At 35.0% G+C, this 23390-nt stretch overlaps 2 non-coding genes and 1 pseudogene across 2 annotated transcripts; 2 read left to right on the forward strand and 1 right to left on the reverse strand.

Moving 5' to 3' along the window:
* Nucleotides 1-11089: 11089 nt before the first annotated feature.
* On the reverse strand, nt 11090-21787 carry LOC107177719 (uncharacterized; annotated as a pseudogene).
* LOC127899565 (small nucleolar RNA R71) lies at nt 16949-17052 on the forward strand. The gene has a single exon (XR_008051443.1). It is a non-coding gene; the product is annotated as a small nucleolar RNA R71 (small nucleolar RNA).
* LOC112496370 (small nucleolar RNA R71) lies at nt 21345-21453 on the forward strand. Its single transcript, XR_003062909.2, has one exon. It is a non-coding gene; the product is annotated as a small nucleolar RNA R71 (small nucleolar RNA).
* Nucleotides 21788-23390: the final 1603 nt, after the last annotated feature.

Here is a 23390-nt window from a genome sequence, read left to right on the forward strand (position 1 = left end):
GAAGAGAAATCTATTGAGATGACGTACTTGGGTATCTGGATCCGTATCAACATGCATCATGGGCTAAATAATCATTATTAATGCCAATTAAATCATGAGGGGGGAATCCACACCTCATGAACCACGCTCTAATCAATATGGTGCTAAGGGCTTATCGTGCCAAATAATAATAACCTTGTACTAGGGGGCCGGTGAAACCAAGGCAGTGCTAGACAAGATTAGTATTATTTGTCGACGAGAAGTCAAAAAATCCACAAAAACTAGAGGGGAAGAGAAAATAAATTTACCAAATAAAGCCCATGACACATGTTGAGACTTCACCTTCAACCCAAGCTTGAAAGAAAATTAGCTACTCATAATTGAACTAGGGACAAAATGAAAATTTATTAAAATACGTAGAAAATACAAGATGGAGACAGAATTACAGAAAATGGAGTCCAAAAATAGATTCAGAGATATCAAATTAGGGGGGAGAGGCCCCCTTTTATAGATACATGGAGTAAATCATGGTCATCGGATTAAAAACAGTTTGGACGCTCAGGATTGCGCCACGTCATCAGTCAACAGTACGCGGTTTGACCACGCGGGTGAACAGTAACACGGTTTGACCCAGCTTTGAACAGTAACGCGGTTTGACCTGGCTTTGAATAGTAACGCGGTTTGGTTGAAAATAATCCTGTGTAATGCATGTACCGTACGCACAAGTTTTGATCCACTAATATACTGCCACGTCACCATCAACAGTTCATAAGAATTTTAGACCAACAGGATCATGACACCTCATCAGTCAATGCCACATCATCGATCAATGCCACGTCATCGATCCGTCTATGTGAACAGTGTCATGAACAGTAACGTAGACAGTACCGTACATGTGAATAGTATCGTATATGTGAACAATGTCATTTTTTCTTTTATGCTCCTCCTAAGGTTTTCGACCGTCCTGAGTTCAAAAGTGATGTCTGTTTTCCCGTTTGATCTCTCGTTTATTGTGAAATGACTATGATGCCCCTAAAATACACAAAATACTTAATTAAAATAAAACATACATAATTAAATTACAAGAACCTTAAATACATAAAAGTAAGGGTTGTTAGTAAGACTTGAAATGTAAAATGACGATTTTCTCCTTTATAAATATACATTTTCTAACACTCAACAGTGACTCCCAGACCAGTTGGTCTTAGGGCACTAGGTGTTGAAGTACCCCTACGGACTTAATTACTCGGGTTTCTAATAAACAAACAATATATCTATTACCCATGTAGCGAGCTTTAGGCCAGTGACTCCCAGACCAGTTGACCTTAGGGCACTAGGTGTTGAAACGCCCCTACAAACTTAATTACTCGGGTTCTAGATATAGCAAAATAAAAAAAATATTTTTTCTTTTTTTTTCTTTTTTTTTTGCAATATACACTTTCTACTACCTTAGATACTATTCCTAATAAATCAAAAGAACTAAATGCTGTAAAATTTTAACTTCCAACCCACTAGTATGTGTCATAGTGTGTGTGCGAAGAATGATTCAATAATACCTGTTAAATGAGTAAACAATTAAATAATTTAATAACCAAGTGGAGAGTTCACAAATTCGAGTAATTCAAAGAAAAGGGAACAAAAACAATTTACTATGAATTTCAAAATCAAAATATAATACAACAAGACTATTAGGATGCGTCTCAAAAGTCGTGACTCTTTACACAGTCATCCTAGACAAAAATAAATTTTTTTTTGGGTTTTTTTTTTAAACAAACAAAAGAAAAGAAAAAAAAAGAAAAACAACACACATATTTAAAAACATACGTCAACTATCCCCACCCCCCAACCTAATCTAAACATTATCTTAACATTTTATAATTTTACAAATATGCAATAATAATAATAATAATAATAATAATAATAAATAAATAAGTAAAGGAGAATAATAAAAGAAGAAGAGGAGGAGAGCTCACCTGAACTTGATGTAGAAGCTTAAAAGCGGATAACAAAGAACAAGAAAAAGTCAATTTTTTTTTAAACAACACTCTTAAGATTAAGAAGATGTGTTTCTAGAGGTACTACATTCTCTATATCCTACCATCTTCGACTCAAATTTGTCCTAAGTTAGTCAACCCTAATTTAAGAAGATGCGTTTTTAGAGGTACTGCACTCTCCATATCCTGCCATCTTCTACTCAAATTTAGTCCAAAGTTAGTCTTTACAGAAAAAAAAAATTTGTAAAAACATCACTAGGACTGAGACATTCCACAATTATCAACTATTCCCTCCCCCCAACCTGAAAAAGACATTGTCCTCAATGTTTTAAAAGGAAAGAGAACGAGTTTAGAAGACAGTACATAAACACTGCAACAGAAAATATTTACAGACGGAGAGTTAAATCTAATTCGCACTTCTTATTACTGCTACTGTTACCGCTACCATCATCAGTCGACCAATTTAGTGCAAAAGTCTTTGGATCTGGCTCTGGTGTATAAGCTTGTAAAAGATCAAGTAACTCATTAGCAGTAGAAGTAGAGATAAAGAGTTTTTTTACAGAATATGGAACAAAATGATTCCTTATTGCATGGTTAATAAAAGTTAGAAAGCCATCATAAAAATTATTAACATTTAACAAACCGATGGGTTGTTTATGAATTTTCAAGTGGTCCCAAAATGCAAATGTAATCAGTGCCTCAAAAGTTGCAAGATCTCCTAGCAAGAAAATAAAAGCATCAGCATGATTCATCATTTCAGATATTCTCTCTTATATACTTGATACCACTAATTCTTCTCCAATTGGTGGGCCAGACATGCACACTAGCAGTTTCATGGCTTTTGGGATAATGCCTAGTACTTGGCTTCCTCTAGTAAAAACAGCTTCTGAGACAAGTCTGGATAACCCCCGTTCACCTCCTCCATATACAAGATGCAGTTTCCTCTCTGCTATGACACGACCAAGATCTACTGCTGCCTGAACAAACTCTTTGTACTTTCCATAGTGAAACCCAGAAAGCACACAAATATTTTTGAATTGTTTACTCCAAGATGCTGCCATTGGACTAATCTTTCAAAAATAAGTTGTGAGTTTTTTAAAAACGAGCTCATATTTAAAGATCTTGGTGACAGAAATAATGAGAAACAACTGTAAATGGGTTGGCATATTTGTCAAATGACGAGTAAAGCTAGTGGCTCAATAATTCAAAAGCAAACAGTAAAAAGAAAATAATGATTAGAAAAAGCAAACAGTAAAAGAAAATAAATATTTATTCAATACAAAATCACACCGCTAAATGCAATAATGCAAATGATAAAATAACAGTGAAGTAAAAGGATATTTACTAGTAGTTGTGATTGTTGCTCACATCTTCCTCTGGTTTTACGTCCAGTAACGGCTTGAACGACCTCGAGGATAGGCTTCCCATCCAGTTTTCTTATAAACTGGCAAACATGGTCTTTTTGAGTCAGATTCCCAAGACTGAACTGTGCACTTTGTGTTTGGAATAGTCTCCATAACTTGTATATCTCATATTGCACATGTCCGCTGTGATGCATCTCAAGAGATCGTAAGATATCATCCAACGATTCTTTACTCAGGCCATCTTTAACGAATTTAATTTTATCTTCACGAGTATCAGACACCATTCCTAAAGATTTACAAATTTCTCGTTTGCAACCAAGTCTTACACAGTTATGACATTTTGAGCTAAGTCGTTTAGCTCTTCTTTTCTTAGCAAACGTACTTTTACCAAAACTAGGCATGTAAGAAACAAATGGATCAGAAAACTCACCTGCTAATCGGACCTTTGCTTCAATTAACTAACGAATGTCAGAAGGAATGCCATTGATCATTAACAAACGCAGTCGTTCACAACGAGCTTTGTAAATTTTCATGAGGGCATTCTGAGGGAGAGAGGGAAAATGCTTATACAATTTATGTTGTATGTCTTCCATGTTTGATTTTGGGGTTTCAGTTATTATGGGAAACTGAAGATACTGACTTAACAAGTCACGGGGTACCGTTATCCGCCATTTATACGGGAAAATAAACCAAAATACACCAAAATCAAAGCTGTAAAATCAAATCAAACGTGAAGGCAAACAACAAAAATAAACACACAATGTAAAAAGGAAAATGAACTTACATTCGTCCTCTCATTGAGTTAACCTCAAGCTTTAATTGAAATTCATATATACCACGCTCTATTTCTCTAAGTTGTCCTTCTAAATCCTCAACATAGGACACGAATTCTGGTGGTTGCAGATCCCAAAGTGGATGTGATTTACAGCTTTGTATCAATCTTCTCAGATTAAATCTCACTCGTATAAGTCTTTTAAGATGTGTGAACAAGAAGTTTCTTATTGAAGTACTCATGATGAATAATGAAAATTGATGAGAGAATGTACAACTGTCAAACAAACACGCTTAAACAAGAAAAATAATGCTAAAAAAAAATTATGTACAGTGCATCAATTTAGAGAAAAAAAATCAAACAATGAAACGACAAAATAATAGTAAAACACAAAAAAAAATCAATCATTAAAGACTTAATCAAGAACTGGTGGGTCACCCAAATTAATTTCGGTGTCCTCGTCACGTGGGTGATGTTCCATATATGGTTTTAATCTTTGACCATTAACTTTAAATGTGACATCGTTATTTGGATTCTCAATTTTTATGACCCCATATGAATATACATTTTTTACAACAAATGGGCCACTCCATTTTGACTTTAACTTTCCTGAAAATAAATGAAGACGAGAATTATAAAGCAACATTTTTTGACCAATCTCAAATGTTTTTTGAAAAATTCTTTTATCATGAAATGCTTTTGTTCTTGCCTTAATAATCCTTAAATTTTCATATGCATCATTCCTTAATTCCTCAAGTTCATTCAATTGCAATTTTCGCACATTACCAGCATCATCCAAATTTGAATTAAAAGCTTTAATAGCCTAAAGTGATTTACGTTCAAGTTCAACAGGTAAATGACAAGGTTTACCATAAACTAATTGATAGGGTGACATTCCTAATGACGTTTTAAATGCAGTACGGTAGGCCCAAAGTGCATCATTAAGTCTAAGAGACTAATCTTTTCGGTTTGGGTTAACCGTTTTTTCCAAAATTTGTTTTTTCTCCCTATTTGCTAATTCAACTTGACCATTTGTTTGAGGATGATAAGGGGTAGCAACTTTATGTGTAATTCCATATTTCTTCATTAAATAGTCAAATGACTTATTACAAAAATGCTTACCTCCATCACTGATAATGACTCGAGGGATTCCAAATCGACTTAAAATGTTCTCTTAAAAATTTAACCACAGTTTTACTATCATTATTTCGACAAGAAATTGCTTTAATCCATTTTGAGACATAATCAACTGCAACTAGTATATACACAAATCCAAAAGATGATGGAAACGGACCCATGAAATCAATTCCCCAACAGTCAAATATTTCAATTTCAAGTATGGGATTTAAGAGCATCATGTTTCTTTTTGTAATTGATCCCACTTTTTGACATTTTTCACAAGTTTTGTAAAATTCATATATGTCTTTGAACATGGTAGGCCAAAAAAATCCATATTGTAAAATTTTAGCAGTAGTTTTCTTGACGAAAAGTGGTCACCACATGCTTCAGAATAAAAAAAATTAATGACACTACTTACCTCATTCTCAGGAATACATCGTCGAAAAATTTGATCTGGGCAATATTTCAACAAATAAGGGTCATCCCAATAAAATTTCTTTACTTCAACAAAACATTTCTTATTCTCTTGAGCATTCCATTGCAAAGGCATTTTACCTGTAATAAGAAAATTAACAATGTTAGCATACCATGGCATTGAAGTAACAGAAAATAAAAATTCATCAGGGAAAGAATCATTGATGGGTGTTATATCATTGCAGAATTCGGATGTGAGTCTTGATAGATGATCAGCAACAACATTTTCAGCACCCTTTTTATCTTTAATGGTAAGGTCAAATTCTTGAAGTAACAAAATCCAATGAATTACTCTCGGTTTGGCATCCTGTTTACTCATCAAATATCTCACAGCAGCGTGGTCAGTAAACACAGCAGATTTAGAGCCAAGCAAATATGAACGGAATTTGTTTAATGCAAATACCACAGTAAGTAATTCTTTTTCAGTCGTAGAATAATTCATTTGAGCACTATCCAAAGTCTTACTTGCATAATAAATCACAAAAGGCTTACCATTCTTTCTTTGTCCTAAAACAGCACCAACAACAAAATCACTTGCATCACACATTAATTCAAAGGGTAAAGACCAATCAGGATTGCATAATAGGTGCCGATGTTAAAAGACAAATTATTTTCTCAAAAGATTTTTGGCAATCATCATTCCATTCAAACGGTGCATCTTTTAATAAGAGATTACAAAGTGGTTTAGATATGGCACTAAAGCTTTTTATAAACCTCCTATAAAATCCTGCATGTCCTAAAAATAATCGCACATCTCTAACTGTTTTTGGTTGTGGCAATTTAGATATGACTTCGATTTTTACTTTGTCAACTTCAATTCCTTTAACAGAAACAACATGCGCCAACTAGATGTAATTCGTGTTGGAATTAATTCACCTTTTTTATTTTTAACAACAATGATTCCAGATTTTTTAGGCACTACTTGTGTAGGACTTACCCACTTACTATCAGAAATAGGGTAGATAATTCCCACATCAAGCAATTTAAGGACTTCTGTTTTGACTACCTCTTTCATGTGTGGGTTTAATCTTCTTTAAGGTTGTTGACATGTTTTAGCATTTTCTTCCAAATTAATTCTATGTGTGCAGTGTTGTGCAAATTTTAATGTACTCGCAAGTGCACGAATCTATTATAGTATAGATCAATGGTGACGAGTGTCGATCCCACGAGGAGGTGGATTTTAATTGTGTAGAATTAATTTTGTGAATGAGTGATTGGATTTATGGTGGAAATGATTTGGAATATGCTACAACTTAAATTAAAATGGCGAGAATAAATTCTAAAATTGGTATTGAAATGACGAGAAGAAATTGAAGAGAATTCTATTGAAATAACGTACTTGGGTATCTGGATCCGTATCAACATGCATCATGGGCTAAATAATCCGTATTAATGCCAATTAAATCATGAGGGGGGAATCCACACCTCATGAACTACGCTCTAATCAATATGGTGCTAAGGGCTTATCGTGCCAAATAATAATAACCTTATACTAGAGAGCCGGTATAACCAAGGCGGTATCTAGACAAGACTATTATTATTTGTCGACGAGAAGTCAAAACATCCACAAAAATTAGAGGGGAAGAGAAAATAAATTTACCAAATTAAGCCCATGACACATGTTGAGACTTCACCTTTAACCCAAGCTTGAAAGAAAATTAGCCACTCATAATTGAACTAGGGGCAAAATAGAAATTTATTAAAATACGAAGAAAATACAAGATGGAGAAGGAATTACAGAAAATGGATCCCAAAAATGGATTCAGAGATATCAAATTAGGGGGGAGAGGCCCCCTTTTTATAGATACATGGAGTAAATCATGGCCATCGGATTAAAAACAGTTTGGACGCTCAGGATTGCGCCACGTCATCAGTCAACAGTCCACGGTTTGACCACGCGGATGAACAGTAACGCGGTTTGACCCGACTTTGAACAATAACGCGGTTTGACCCGGATAAACAGTAACGCGGTTTGGTTGAAAATAATCCTGTGTGATGCATGCACCGTATGCGAGATTTTTCGTCCACTGATATGCTGCCACGTCATCATCAACAGTATATAAGAATTTTAGTCCAACAGGATCGTGACACCTCATCAGTCAATGCCACGTCATCGGTCTGTCTATGTGAACAGTGTCGTGAACAGTAACGTATACAGTACCGTACACGTGAACAGTGCCGTACAAGTGAACAGTGCCATTTTTCCTTTTATGCTCCTCCTAAGGTTTTCGACCGTCCTGAGTTCAAAAGTGATGTCCGTTTTGCCATCTGATTTCTCGTTTATTGTGAAATGACTATGATGCCCCTAAAATACATAAAATACTTAATTAAAATAAAACACATGTAATTAAATCACAAGAAGGTTATATACATAAAAGTAAGGGTTGTTAGTAAGACTTGAAATGTAAAATGACGGTTTTCTCCTTTATAAATATGCATTTTCTAACACTCAACACACCCCCCAACCAACTTATTGCTAGTCCCTAGCAAATGAAGCGAAAATAAAATTCAAATTCAAAATGTTTTTTTTTTAAAAAAAAAAAATTTAGAAACACTCGTGTTTATTCAATGAGATTAATGATAGCAATCAAATAAAAGTATAAGCATTATCTCCAGTCTAAAGTAACATCACACCCACACCAACCATCCACATGAATCAGCCCAGTAGACTTTGTTATAGCTACTTTTAAGAATGACATGTCAAACCCCAAAATCTCACTGGAGGTAGTGACACTCTCACAAAGAAATTAAACCCAATAAAAATAGTCACTCCAATGAATGATAATTGAGAGAAAATAATGAAGAAGTGATATCACATGCTCTCACCAAGATGAAATAAATATGCCCTCAGCTTAAAAATAATACGATCTCAAGTCAAATAAAAACTGTTAGTCAACCCAATTTATTTATTTATTATTTTTTTTATGTACGACTACATCTTTTTAGCCCATATAACTAGCTTCTACTTCAGATTATAGTTCCCTAAAATCAGGAAGGACTTTTATTAGGATGTAACGTAGGCTAGGGACATGGTTAACAAAGAAAGGAAATAAGGAAAACAAAGTGTATGTTTGAGAAAAATGCAGAGAAATTTTTTTTTTTTCGGAAGTTGCAAGGTGGATTTCACCTATTATTGTTATTTTTATTCTTTTGAAACAACAACTTTTGTTTTGTTGTTTTGTTGTTTTTTATTTTTTTATTTTTTATTTTTTTTACTATAACTTCACTGAACAACATAATTATTTACATTTTCTCAAACATAAATAGGTGATGAAACTTATAAGATATCGGGTAATACTCCAAATCGGAGTGGGTCAAGATGATAAGTTGACAAAGAAAATGTTTTTTTTTTAATTTTTTTAAAGGCTCAAAAGGGTTAACTATGGATATTTAATAAAAGGGATGGCTAGAAAGGCTCAAACGGATCAAAGATGGCCTTTCCATCGTCTTTTAGGGCTCTAAATAACCTTCCATATCTACTAGTTAGATGGGCCTCCAAATGTAGCAACACACTTTTTTTTTTTTTATTAAGGGTTAACTCAAAAGAAATCTAGAGATCGTGTATACAATAATAAACTGTTAAGCTGTATAAAGAATGGACAAAAGGGTTACTCTCCAAGAAAAATGATAGGCTCAAAAACTCACTTGGTACTTATTATGACATGTTCATTCCTTCAAGCAACTCATATATGTCTCCGACATCAACATGTAGAGTAGCAAACATAATGTAACATCACTTAAGACCAAAGATAATACAAATACTAAAATTTAAAATTAATCATGTCACCCAATGTTAAAACAAATCACACAATATATATATATTTTTTAAACAACATTCTACCCCCCAACCTATTCTAAACATGAAATGAAAATATGCATGCAGAAATGTGAAAATGATGCATAAAAACTAATTAGAAAAGTTACACGTAAAATGATAGAAAACGAAAATGATTTTTTTTTTTTTAAAGAAGATGCGTTTCTAGAGGAACTACACTCCATATTCAGCCATCTTCGACTCAAAAGTTGGAAAATGTATATTTATAGAGGAGAAATTAAAAAGAAGAAAAATAAACATAAACACATAATAAAGAAAAAAGAAAATGTCTGAATTTTTTTTTAAAGTTTTTTTTTTAATTTTTTTTTAAACGATGAAGATGCGTTTCTAGAGTCACTACACTCCATATTCAGCCATCTTCAACACAAAAAGTTAGCAACAGTTAGTTTCTACAACAAAAAATTAGTAAAAACTTAACCAAAATTCCATAATTGTCGACTATTCCCTCCCCCCAACCAGAACGAAACATTGTCCTCAATGTTTGAAATGAAAGAAGTAGAGTTTAGAAGACATCACCTGGGTGGTGCAACACAGAAGAAAATATTTACAGGCAGAGAGTTAAATCTAATTTGTACTTCTTACTGCGGCTACTATTACCATCATTATTTGGACGCTCCAACACAAAGGTCCAGGGGTCTGGCTCTGGTCTATAAGCTTGTAACAGATCTAGTAGCTCATTAGCAGTGTGAGCACAAATAAAGAGTTTTTTCACATTAGCGGGAATGAAATAGTTTTTTATTGCATGGTTAAGAAATGCGATAAAGCCATCATAAAAGTTATTGACATTTAACAAACCGATGGGTTTCTGGTGGATGTGCAGATGGGCCCAAGATGCTAGTGTGATAAGTGCCTCTAGTGTTGCAAGATCTCCTGGAAGGAAAATAAAAGCATCAGCATGATTAAGAATTGCAGTTATTCTTTCTTGCATACCTGAGACGACTAACTCTTCTCCAGTTGATGAGTCAGACGAACTGCCCAATAGTTTTAGGACTCTTGGGATGATGCCTAACACTTGACTTCCTCTGATAAAAGCTGCTTCTGAGACCATTTTTGATAACCCTCGGTTACCTCCTCCATACACCAAGTGTAATTTTCTCGCTGCTATGCTTCGACCAAGATCTATGGCTGCCTCAACGAACTCTTTATGTTTGCCATAGGTAAAACCGGAAAGCACACAAATGTTCTTGAATTATCTATTGGGAGTAGCTGCCATTGCGATACTTCTAAAAAACAATTTGTGAGTGCTTGACAAAGAAAATCACATTTAAGAGTCTTGGTGATAGTGGGTCATAGTTGTGTATGAGGTCACATGTCCATGTCAAATAACGCGTAAAGCACGTGGCTCGCGAGTCAAAAAGGAAACAGTAAAAAGGGAAAAGCAAACAGTAATAAGGAAAAAGCAAACAGTAATAAAATTATTAAAGACAATAATGCAAACAATAAGACAATAATGAAATAAAATAACAATAAAGTAAAAGGATATTTACAGGTAGTTGAGACTGTAGCTCACATCTTCCTCTGGTTTTACGTCCAGAAACGGCTTGAACACCCTCTATGGGTCGAGGATAGGCTTCCTATCCAGTTTTCTTATAAACTGGCAAACAGGGTCGTTTATAGTCAAATTCCCGAGACTATATCGTGCATGCTCTTTCTGAAATAATGGCCATAACTGGAGAATCACTCCTTGCACATATCCACTGGGATGCGTTTCAAGAGACAAAAGGATATCATCCAATGACTCCTTATTCAAGCCATCCCTAATGAATTGAATCTTATCTTCCCTGTTATCAGACATCATTCCTAAAGAACATGGGTTTTTATTGCAACTCATTCTGGCACACTTATGACAAGCAACAGAAATTCTTCGAGCTCGTCGTTTTCTTGCATAATTTCCTTTACCACAACCAGGCATGTATGCAATAAATTTTGGAGGTAACTCACCTGCCGATCGTACTTTAGCCTCGATTAACCAACGGATGTCAGCAGGTATGTTATTCCTCATGAGTAATCGCATGCGTTCGGACCGAGCTTTATAGATCGTAAGGAGGGCATTCTGAGGAAGTGAAGGGAATCGCTTGTGAAGCTTCGCTAGAATCTCGTTTCTGTCCATACCTTCGCCTCAGAATATCAGTTATTATGGGAAACTGAAGTAACCGACTTGATTGTCACGGAGTACCGTTATCCGCCACTTCACCGGGGTAACAAACTAAAGCACACAAACAGAAAAACAAATTAAAACACACAAAGAAAATTAAAATCGTCCTCTTATTGAATTTACCTCAAGCTCCAACTGGATGTCGTAAACACTTCTCTCAATGTCTCTGAGTTGGCTTTCTAAACCCTCAACATAGGCTACTAACTCTGGTGGTTGTAGAGCCCAAATGCGATGTGTTTTACAAAATTGAATCTGCCTTTTGAGATGAGTTTTGACACGTTGAAGTGGTTTAAGAATGTTCAGAAGGAACAGTCTAAGTAAGGTACTCATGATTAAAAACGATAAAAGAAAACTTAATAGTTAAACAAACACACTTATGCAAAAATAATTTCAATTAGCAGAAGAATAATATAAAGAAAGAAAAAAAAAATCAAATCAACGAAAAGAAAAAAAAATCAATTCAAATTTGGTGGGTCACTCAAATTTATCTCGATGTCTTCTCCATGTGGTTGGTATTCTAGATATGACTTTAATCTTTGACCATTAACTTTAAATGTGACACCGTTCTTTGGGTCCTTAATTTTAATTGCCCCATGTGGAAAAACAGTATGAACAATAAATGGGCCAGACCAACGAGAGCGTAACTTACCTGGGAACAGGTGCAAGCGAGAATTGAATAAAAGCACTTTCTGACCTGGAGTGAAAGATTTTCTCATAATTTGATTGTCATGAAAGACTTTCATTCGTTGCTTGTAAATCTTGGCATTTTCGTACGCGTCATTGCGAATTTCTTCAAGTTCTGCCAGCTGTAATCTTCTTTCTGAGCTGGCTTGCTGCATGTCAAAATTGAATTTCTTGATGGCCCAATATGCACGATGCTCGAGTTCCACAGGTAGGTGGCAAGCTTTTCCATACACTAGCCTGTAGGGTGACATCCCAATCGGGGTCTTGCAAGCCGTTCTATATGCCCATAAGGCATCATCAAGTCTTAATGACCAATCTTTTCTGTCCGGCCTCACCGTCTTTTCTAATATGTGCTTTATTTCTCGATTGGAGATGTCAACTTGGCCACTGGTTTGCGGATGATACGGAGTCGCCACTTTGTGTGTGATTGAATACTTTGTCAAAAGAGCTTTGAATGCTTTGTTACAAAAGTGGGCACCACCATCACTGATTATCGCTCGTGGGAATCCAAAGCGTGAAACAATGTTGCTTTTCAAAAATGCTATCACCACCTTGTGATCATTGGTCCTACATGGAATTGCTTCTACCCATTTCGATACGTAGTCAACAGCAACCAATATGTATTGATGGCCAAAAGACGGAGGAAAGGGTCCCATGAAGTCGATACCCCATACGTCAAAAATCTCAACCACTAAAATTGGATTTAGTGGCATCATGTTCCTTCGTGTAATGCTCCCCATTCGTTGACACCTATCACATGAAGAACAGAAAGTGTAAGCGTCTCGAAATATACATGGCCAATAGAAACCACATTGTAAAACTTTAGTCGCTGTTTTCTTAGCACTGAAATGGCCTCCACAAGCTTGTTCATGGCAGAATGAAAGGATATTCTGAATTTCACTTTCTGGGACACATCGTCTAACAATTTGATCCGCACAATACTTGAACAAATACGGGTCATCCCAAAAGAAATTCTTTATCTCCGCAAAGAATTTAGCCTTATCTTGCTTGGTCCAATGCTCTGGAAGCTGACCTGTAACAAGATAATTCACGATGTCAGCATACCACGGTAATACTTCCACATTCATCAATTGTTCATCAGGGAATGACTCATTTAGTGGTAATGGCTCTGTAGTTGTGTCAAAATGGAGACGAGAGAGGTGGTCCGCCACAACATTTTCTGTCCCTTTCTTATCTTTGAATTCCAAGTCAAATTCCTGCAAAAGTAACACCCAACGAATTAGTCTGGCTTTTGCATCTTTCTTTGTGAGAAGATATTTAAGAGCAGCATGATCCGTGAATATAATTATTTTACAACCAATGAGATATGATCGAAATTTTTCTAATGCAAACACTACTGCTAGCATTTCTTTTTCAGTAGTTGAATAGTTCAACTGTGCATCATTCAATGTCATACTAGCATGGTAAATAACGTGGGGAATTCGATCAACTCTTTGTCCTAATACTGCTCCTACTGCATAATCAGATGCATCACACATTAGCTCAAATGGTAAGCTCCAGTTTGGGGCCTGAATGATGGGTGATGATGTCAACAATTGTTTTAATTTTTCAAACGCCATAAGACATGAATCACTAAAGATAAAAGGTACATCCTTAGCAAGTAGATTGCATAAGGGTCTAGAAACTTTGCTAAAATCTTTAATGAAACGTCTATAGAAACCAGCATGCCCAAGGAAAGATCTTACTTCTCTGACTGTTTTGGGTGGAGGAAGATTAGAAATGAGATCCACCTTGGCTTTGTCAACCTCAATACCTTTGCTCGAAATGATGTGACCGAGAACAATACCTTGTTTTACCATAAAATGACATTTCTCCCAATTTAAGACTAAGTTCTTCTCGATACATCTCTGCAGAACTAGTGTTAGATGATGTAAGCATTGATCAAATGAATTACCAAAGACAGAAAAGTCATCCATAAAGACTTCAAGGAATCGTTCAACCATATCAGAAAAAATGCTTAACATGCATCGTTGAAATGTAGCAGGTGCATTACATAATCCAAATGGCATTCTCCTATATGCAAATGTGCCAAAAGGGCAAGTGAAAGTAGTTTTCTCTTGATCTTTTGGTGCTATGGGAATTTGATTATATCCTGAGTAGCCATCTAGAAAGCAATAAAATTCATGGCCTGCTAATCTATCAAGCATTTGATCGATAAATGGTAAAGGAAAATGGTCTTTACGTGTGACAGAATTCAATTTTCTATAATCAATGCATACACGCCATCCTGTAGTCACTCTAGTAGGTATCAATTCATTATCGGCATTGGTAACTACAGTGACTCCTGACTTTTTGGGGACAACTTGCACAGGACTGACCCATGAACTATCAGAAATGGGGTAAATGATACCTGCGTCTAATAGCATAAGGACTTCTGTTCTAACAACTTCTTTCATGTTAGGATTTAACCGACGTTGCATCTCCCTAGTAGTTTTAGCATTTTCATCAAGGTGAATGTAATGCATGCAGTCTACTGGGTTTATACCTTTTATGTCCGCTATGGTCCATTCTAATGCCCCTTTGTGCTCTTTCAAAACATCTAACAACTTACCTTTTTGTTCGTCATTAAGGGATGATGAGATGATTACCGGCAGAGTGCTTTCTTCTCCCAAAAACGCATATTCCAAAGTGTTGGGCAATGGTTTGAGCTCGAGTTTCGGTGGTGATTCTGATGATGGAATGAGTTGCTTCTCTGATGGTGCTAGTTGCTCAACTCTTGACTTCCATTTATTAGTGTCCATAGATGGTGCTGAGTAAAGCAGGGCGTTGACCTCATCGACCGATCTGTCAATATCAAAATTCAAACCAAAGTGAGTTAAACATGTTTGTAAAGGATCATCACTAAGGTTTGAAACAAAAGTATCATCAACTAATGCTTCAATTAAATCCACATCAACAATTCCATCATCTGCATTGTGAGGTTGTTTGGCAATGTTGAAGATGTTCAGCTCCATAGTCATGTTGCCGAAGGACAACTGCATATTTCCAGTCCTGCATTGAATGTGAGCATCCGCAGTTGCCAAGAAAGGTCGACCTAGAATAATGGGGATGTGCTTCCTCGAATCCTGTATTGGTTGAGTGTCAATTACAATAAAATCAACAGGAAAATAAAACTTGTCTACCTGGATAAGCACGTCCTCCACAATACCACGAGGTATTTTCGTGGACCGATCTGCAAGCTGTAACACCACTGGAGTTGGGTGTAATTCTCCCAATCCAAGTTTCACAAATACAGAGTAAGGCAACAGATTTACACTAGCTCCTAAATCCAACAAAGCATTCTCAATTGTGTGGTTCCCTATACTACATGAGATAGTGGGGGAGCCTGGGTTTTTGCATTTTAAAGGAATTTTATGTTGGAGTATAGAACTAACATTTTCTGTTAAAAATGCCTTCTTTTGAACATGCATATTTCTCTTTTTAGTACAAAGGTCTTTAAGAAACTTGGCATAAGATGGAACTTGTTTTATAGCATCAAGCAAAGGGATGTTAACACTTACCTGTTTGAAGATTTCAAGAATCTCACCTGTGGATTTTCCCTTCTTTCCTTTCGCTAACCTCTGAGGAAATGGAGCTTTCGGAACATATTCTCGTGGGTTGGTTTCTTCTTTCTCCTCCGGTGATGAGTCTTCAACATTCACAGGTACAATTTGATTTTCTTTTGTCACCGGCATCTCCACTTTGTTGTCGATTTCTTTTCCTTTTCGTAAGGTCATGACTGCTTTGACCTCTCCATGCTGCTGTGGTGAACTGGTACTTGCTTCATGCACTCCTTTAGGGTTAGGCACTGGTTGACTTGGAAACTTACCTTTCTCAACGGTCATTGCCAAGGTCTGAACTGAAGAAGCAAGTTGTCCCACCATCTTCTCGAGGCTTGAAACTGATTGGGCTTGTGAGTTGAAGCCCACTCTCAATTCATTTCGTAGTCCATCAATGGTGCGGTTCTGTTGCTCAATCGTGGAGTGAGTAACATTCTTGAAATTTTGGAATGCATCCTCCCATGGTCTGGGTTGAGAGTAGTTCTGATTCTGATTGAATAGTCTAAATGGGGGCTGAGAGGCTTGAGGAATTTGTTGCATTGGTGGAGCTGGAGCTGCTGGTCCATTCTGTTGGAGTCCTTGAGACCATGAAAAATTGGGGTGGTCTCTCCATCCAGGGTTATATGTGTTGGAGTATGGGTTGTAGTTTGATGGCTTTCTCATTATACCTATGGCATTGGCTTGGTCTGGATATGAGTCATGGTCATGTGGTTCTGTTGATTTTGCAGTCGATAACGATGCTATTTGTCGAGCAAGACCTTCAACCATCTCCTTGACTTCTTTGATTCCCGAAGTTGACTCGCCAATTTGAGCCTCATTCACTCCTTTAATTCTTCTAGTAGTCCTGAGTGATCGACTCCGTTGTTGGGAATTATCTGCTTGTCGCTGGAAGAATTCCCAAATCTCTGATGCACTTTTTGACATTAGCTCTCCTCCACTCGTTGCCATTAGCCATTCTTGCACATTCGGCAATAATCCCTCCAAAAAGTATTGGCATTGGTGCCATTTCTCATACCCATGATGTGGACACTTCAAGAGTAGCCCATTGAATTGCTCCCATGTTTCGAAAAATTGCTCGTCCTCCCTTTGTGTAAACTCTGAAATTTCCCTGCGAATAGCATTGGTTTTATGCACTGGGAAATATTTATTCAAAAATTTTGTTACCATTTGTTCCCATGATGCAATGCTATTAGCAAGCAATGTATTAAGCCATGAACGAGCTCTATCCTTCAAAGAAAATGGGAATAATCTAAGCTTTACATCATCATCTGAAAAATTTTCGTATTTAAAAGTTTGACAAATAGCATGAAAATCATTCAGATGATTATATGGATCCTCATTTTCTAGGCCATAAAATGTGGGGAGACAATTTAGCACACTAGGTTTTAGTTCAAAGCTCCTAGCAGCTACATTTGGGTATCTTATGCATGATGTGTTTAAATTAGCTAAAGGACTGAAGTAGTCCTTAAATGGCCTCTCCTGTGGTTGCAAATCCATTTTATTTTTAATTTGTTTGTGTGTGCGAAGTGTTCTTTCTAGTTCAAGGTCTATAGGTTCAAGATTAGGTAATAATGACCTACGACCATGCATGCAAAACAAATAAAAAAATAAAGATGGGAACAAAAAAATAAAAATAAAAATAAAGAAGAGGGAGAAATTACGATACTAACCTTATTGCGCTATTACAACCTTTCTATAAAAATACACAAAAACAAATACGTGAAATTAACTAAAAATTAAATTAAAACTTAATAAAGAAAATTAAATTAAGATAAACAAAAATTACAAAGAAAAATAACTTAAAAATTAAATTGCATAATTGTCAAGAATAGAGAAAGAAAATAAATACTAACCTCTAAATGCAGATTCACTTTTTTTTTCTTTTTCTTTTTTTTTTTAAAAAAAATACAAGACAACAATTTAAAAGAAATTATTCACACAAATTAATTCTATGAATTAAAATTACTTACCTCCCCGGCAACGGCGCCAAAAACTTGTTGTGCAAATTTTAATGTACTCGCAAGCGCACGAATCTATTATAGTATAGATCAATGGTGACGAGTGTCGATCCCACGAGGAGGTGGATTTTAATTGTGTAGAATTAATTTTGTGAATGGGTGATTGGATTTGTGGTGGAAATGATTTGGAATATGCTACAACTTAAATTAAAATGGCGAGAATAAATTCTAAAATTGGTATTGAAATGACGAGAAGAAATTGAAGAGAATTCTATTGAAATAACGTACTTGGGTATCTGGATCCGTATCAACATGCATCATGGGCTAAATAATCCGTATTAATGCCAATTAAATCATGAGGGGGGAATCCACACCTCATGAACCACGCTCTAATCAATATGGTGCTAAGGGCTTATATTGCCAAATAATACTAACCTTATACTAGAGAGCCGGTGTAACCAAGGCGGTATCTAGACAAGACTATTATTATTTGTCGACGAGAAGTCAAAACATCCACAAAAATTAGAGGGGAAGAGAAAATAAATTTACCAAATTAAGCCCATGACACATGTTGAGACTTCACCTTTAACCCAAGCTTGAAAGAAAATTAGCCACTCATAATTGAACTAGGGGCAAAATAGAAATTTATTAAAATACGAAGAAAATACAAGATGGAGAAGGAATTACAGAAAATGGATCCCAAAAATGGATTCAAAGATATCAAATTAGGGGGGAGAGGCCCCCTTTTTATAGATACATGGAGTAAATCATGGCCATCGGATTAAAAACAGTTTGGACGCTCAGGATTGCGCCACGTCATCAGTCAACAGTCCACGGTTTGACCACGCGGATGAACAGTAACACGGTTTGACCCGACTTTGAACAGTAACGCGGTTTGACCCGGATGAACAGTAACGCGGTTTGGTTGAAAATAATCCTGTGTGATGCATGCACCGTATGCGAGATTTTTCGTCCACTGATATGCTGCCACGTCATCATCAACAGTATATAAGAATTTTAGTCCAACAGGATCGTGACACCTCATCAGTCAATGCCACATCATCGGTCTGTCTATGTGAACAGTGTCGTGAACAGTAACGTATACAGTACCGTACACGTGAACAGTGCCGTACAAGTGAACAGTGCCATTTTTCCTTTTATGCTCCTCCTAAGGTTTTCGACCGTCCTGAGTTCAAAAGTGATGTCCGTTTTGCCATCTGATTTCTCGTTTATTGTGAAAGGACTATGATGCCCCTAAAATACATAAAATACTTAATTAAAATAAAACACATATAATTAAATCACAAGAAGGTTAAATACATAAAAGTAAGGGTTGTTAGTAAGACTTGAAATGTAAAATGACGGTTTTCTCCTTTATAAATATGCATTTTCTAACACTCAACATGCAGATTAAGGGATTAATGCCTTTAATATCATTTAAAGTCCATCCAATTGTATTTTATGTTTTTTAAGAACAGTTAGTAACTTACCTTCTTGGTCGCTTGTTAAAGTAGAAGAAATCACAACAGGATAAGTTTGTTCTTCTCCAAGAAAAGCGTACTTCAATCCTTCAGGCAAGGTTTCAATTCCAGTTTAGGTGCTTCTTGTTGCTCTATCTTTTCAATACTTCCAAGCTCCTCAAATTTTGGCTCGTCATTATAATTTTGTGAAGTCTGCATAAAATCAAGCAACAAATTTATATTAGAAATATTAAGTTCAAGTTGCTTATTTGACTCAATTGAATTAACTAAACAAACATCAGAGAGTTCAGAAAACTCCCCTTTTTGAATATTTTCCTCAATACAAGATTCAAACAATTCTTTTTGCTCATCAATATCATCTTCATTCTCATTTTCTTCATTAGGTTGCCTGCACATGTTGAAAACATTCAATTCCAAAGTCATTTTCCCAAAAGATAAATTCATTAAACCATTCCTACAATTAATCAAAGCATTAGCAGTTGCTAAAAATGGTCAACCTAAAATTACAAGAATTAGTTTGTAATTATTCACAACAGGTTCAGTTTCCAAGACAATAAAATCCACAGGGTATATGAATTGATCAACTTGTACTAAAACATCTTCCACTATTCCTTTTGGTACTTTAACTGATCTATCGACAAGCAAAAGTGTAGTTGAAGTTGATTTTAACTCACCAAGATTAAGTTGAAGATAAACTGAATATGGAAGCAAATTAACACTAGCACCAAGATCTAGTAAAGCATGCTCAATTCTGTGATTGCCAATAATACAAGAAATTGTAGGACAACCAAGATCTTTATATTTTAACTTATTATTAGTAGACAGAATTGTACTTACCTGTTCGGCCATGAAAGCACTCTTTCTTACCTTCAATTTCCTCTTAACATTGCACAAGTCCTTTAAAAATTTGGCATATGAAGGTACCTGCTTGATTGAATCTAATAGAGGAATGTTAACTTTCACTTGCTTAAAGATTTCATAAATTTCAAAAGAGTGGTTTGATTTCCTTAGTTTATTCAATGCATGCGGAAATGGTGGTTCAGGTGGAACACTAGTTATTTCTTCACTAAGTGTAAGTTCATTTAGTCCTTCCTTACCCTTTGAATTTTCATCATTTTCACAAGGTTCAGGCATAGGTCTATCAACAACCTTACCACTACGAAGAGTTAAAACTGACTTGACTTGGTCTGTGGGTGGATTTTGTTGAATCTTAGGATTTGGTTGTGGTTGGGCTGGAAATTTTCCTTTTTCTTGAATTGTGAGTGCAGAAGCAATTTTAGCAAGAGTATCTTTCAAATCAGAAAAAGTTTGTGCATTTTGATTATTAATAACATTTTGCTTTCTGATGAACGAATGCATTGTGTCTTCCAGATTTTTCCATGGTGGTGGAACATATGGTGCAAAAGGCTGAGCATTTTGGAAATTTTGTGGAGGTGGTGCTTGTGAAGATTGTGCATTATTATTATTCCTCCAACTGAAATTTAGATGATTTCTCCAACTAGGATTATAAGTCTGTGAATATGGGTTTGGTTTATTAAAGGTGTTAATGGCATTAGCTTGATCATTTAGACATTCTTTAAGTGCAGGCAGAGTAGGACAATCTTGAGTGAAATGATCATTTGAACTACATATGTTACATGCAATTTCTTGAACAGATTTTACTTGATCACATTTTTTATGCTCCAAAGCTTCAACCTTCCTAACTAGGGATGCAAATTTTGCTTGTAAATCATGATCTTACGTAAGGTTATGGATTCCTCCACTAGATGGAGATGGTTGTTGCTTATTTGTCAATTCAAAAGTTCCAACAGTATCCCAATGTTGCACATTTTCAGCTAATTGGTCAAGGTAATCTAGTGCATCCTTAGGATTTTTATCCCTAAATTCACCATTACACATCATTTCAACAACCTGTCTACTTTGGGGTATTAAGCCCTCGTAGAAGTAAGTGACCAATCGCCAAGTTTCAAAACCATGATGTGGACATATGTTGAGCAACTCTTTAAACCTATCCCAACATTGGTATAATGTTTCTCCATTTATTTGAGTGAAAGAAGTGATTTGCCTTTTAAAAGAATTTGTTCTATGAGATGGAAAGAATTTTTTCAAAAACTGTTCTTGCATGTTATTCCAAGTTCTTACTGATCCAGATCTAAGGTTTTGTAGCCAAGTTTTAGCTTTATTTTTTAATGAAAAAGGAAAAAGTTTTAACCTAATTATGTTCATGCTACAATTTTGGTCTATGTATGTATTACAAACTTCCTCAAAATCTCTTAGATGCAAGTACAGATTCTCAGATTATAAACTATGAAATGTTGGTAAAAGTTGGATAATACCTGGTTTAAAGTTGAATCGAGATGCTTCTGGAGGAAATACTATACACGACGGTGCTCCGGTTCTGGTTGGATTCATGTAGTCTCTCAGAGTTCTTGGTTGATTCTGATCATGCCCATGTTGAGAATGATTGTCTCCCTAGTCAATTTAAGGATTAAGTTCACCCAAAATGTTTTCGTCTTGATTCTCATCCATGATTGGTGGAGGAGATTGAGATCTACGAATTAACCTGCCACTTGAAGTTCGAGACCAACGTCTCATGCAATGGTTATGTTACAAAGATAATATTCACACAAATTAATAACAAAATAAAAAAACTAAATAAAAAAATTAAATATGCAAATAATATAAGTGTACAAAAGAAAATTAAAACTAAAATTAAATAACAATTTTGGTAGTTGAACCCACCAATAAAGTAAAAAAAATAAAAAAATAAATACAAAATAACTAAAAAAATGGTGGTTGAACCCACCAATAAAAAAAGCAAAAAAATAAAATAAAATAAATACTGAAAATTAAATAACTAAAAATAAAAATTAAGAGTTAGTAGTTAGTTTGGTGGTTGAACCCACCAATAAATAAACAAAAAAAATAAATACAAAATAAAATAAATGCAAAAAATTAAATAACTGAAAAAAAAAAGTTAGCAGTTAGCAGTTAGTAAGTTAAGAGTTAGTAGTTAGAGTTAGTTTGGTCCAAAATAAGTCCAAATATGTCCAAAGTATGTCCAAGATGTAAGTCCAAGTCTTGATTATTTTGAGGAATTTCGTCTAGGAATCCTATTACAAATTATTTTTATTTTTATGGTCACACCGTAATTTTTAGAAGTTTAAAATTGAGCCATGTGGGATGAACGTGAAACTTTTGAAAGATGGTGGGGTCAAAATGTAATTACGAGAAGATTGAGCTAGAAACGAGAATTGTTGGGGTGAAACGAAAATTATGAAAGATGTGGGGATAAAAGAGAATTTAAGAAAAGGAAAAGGGGGCAACGAACATTTACATATAAGAGAAAAATAAAAACGGAAAAACAAACCAAATAAAAACTTTTCCCCGGCAACGGCGTCAAAAACTTGACACAACTTAAAAGTAATTTTCAACTCCCAAGTATAAGAGTGTCTTGTTGTATTATAGCTCGGTGAGTCCGAGGTCGATCCACAGAGAAAATATTTAATTTGTTTATTTTATTTTATCTAAAAATTGAAATTAAAACTTAAATATAAACAACTTAATTTAAATGAAACTATGAAATTGAACTAGTTAGGGTTATGGATCCACTCTTAGAAGTAAATAAAACTTAATAAATTCTTTTTGCCTTTTTTTTAGATTTATTGCCAAAAAAATTAATTATATAAATTATTATTATTTTCCCTTTAATTTTATGATGGATTAAGTATAAATTAAGATACCATATATTAAGAAATTAAGAATTTATTGTGCCAAATTCATTTGTTTGTCTACAATATATCAAAATTTCAAAATGTAAAATATGTATAAAATTAAATAGAAAATAATTTAATTTATAAAATTAAAAATAGAATTTGATTAAATCATATTTATTTCCTAAGAGTTTCACCTTCCCCTAACTAATATTATTTAGTTAAGCATAATTGAAATAAAAAGAAGTAGTAAAATTGAATTACTTATAATTAAAAGCAATAAAAACAACTAAAATTGGAAA

This window comes from Citrus sinensis, chromosome 8, assembly GCF_022201045.2.
Source record: "Citrus sinensis cultivar Valencia sweet orange chromosome 8, DVS_A1.0, whole genome shotgun sequence".
In the NCBI taxonomy this organism is placed as follows: domain Eukaryota; kingdom Viridiplantae; phylum Streptophyta; class Magnoliopsida; order Sapindales; family Rutaceae; genus Citrus; species Citrus sinensis.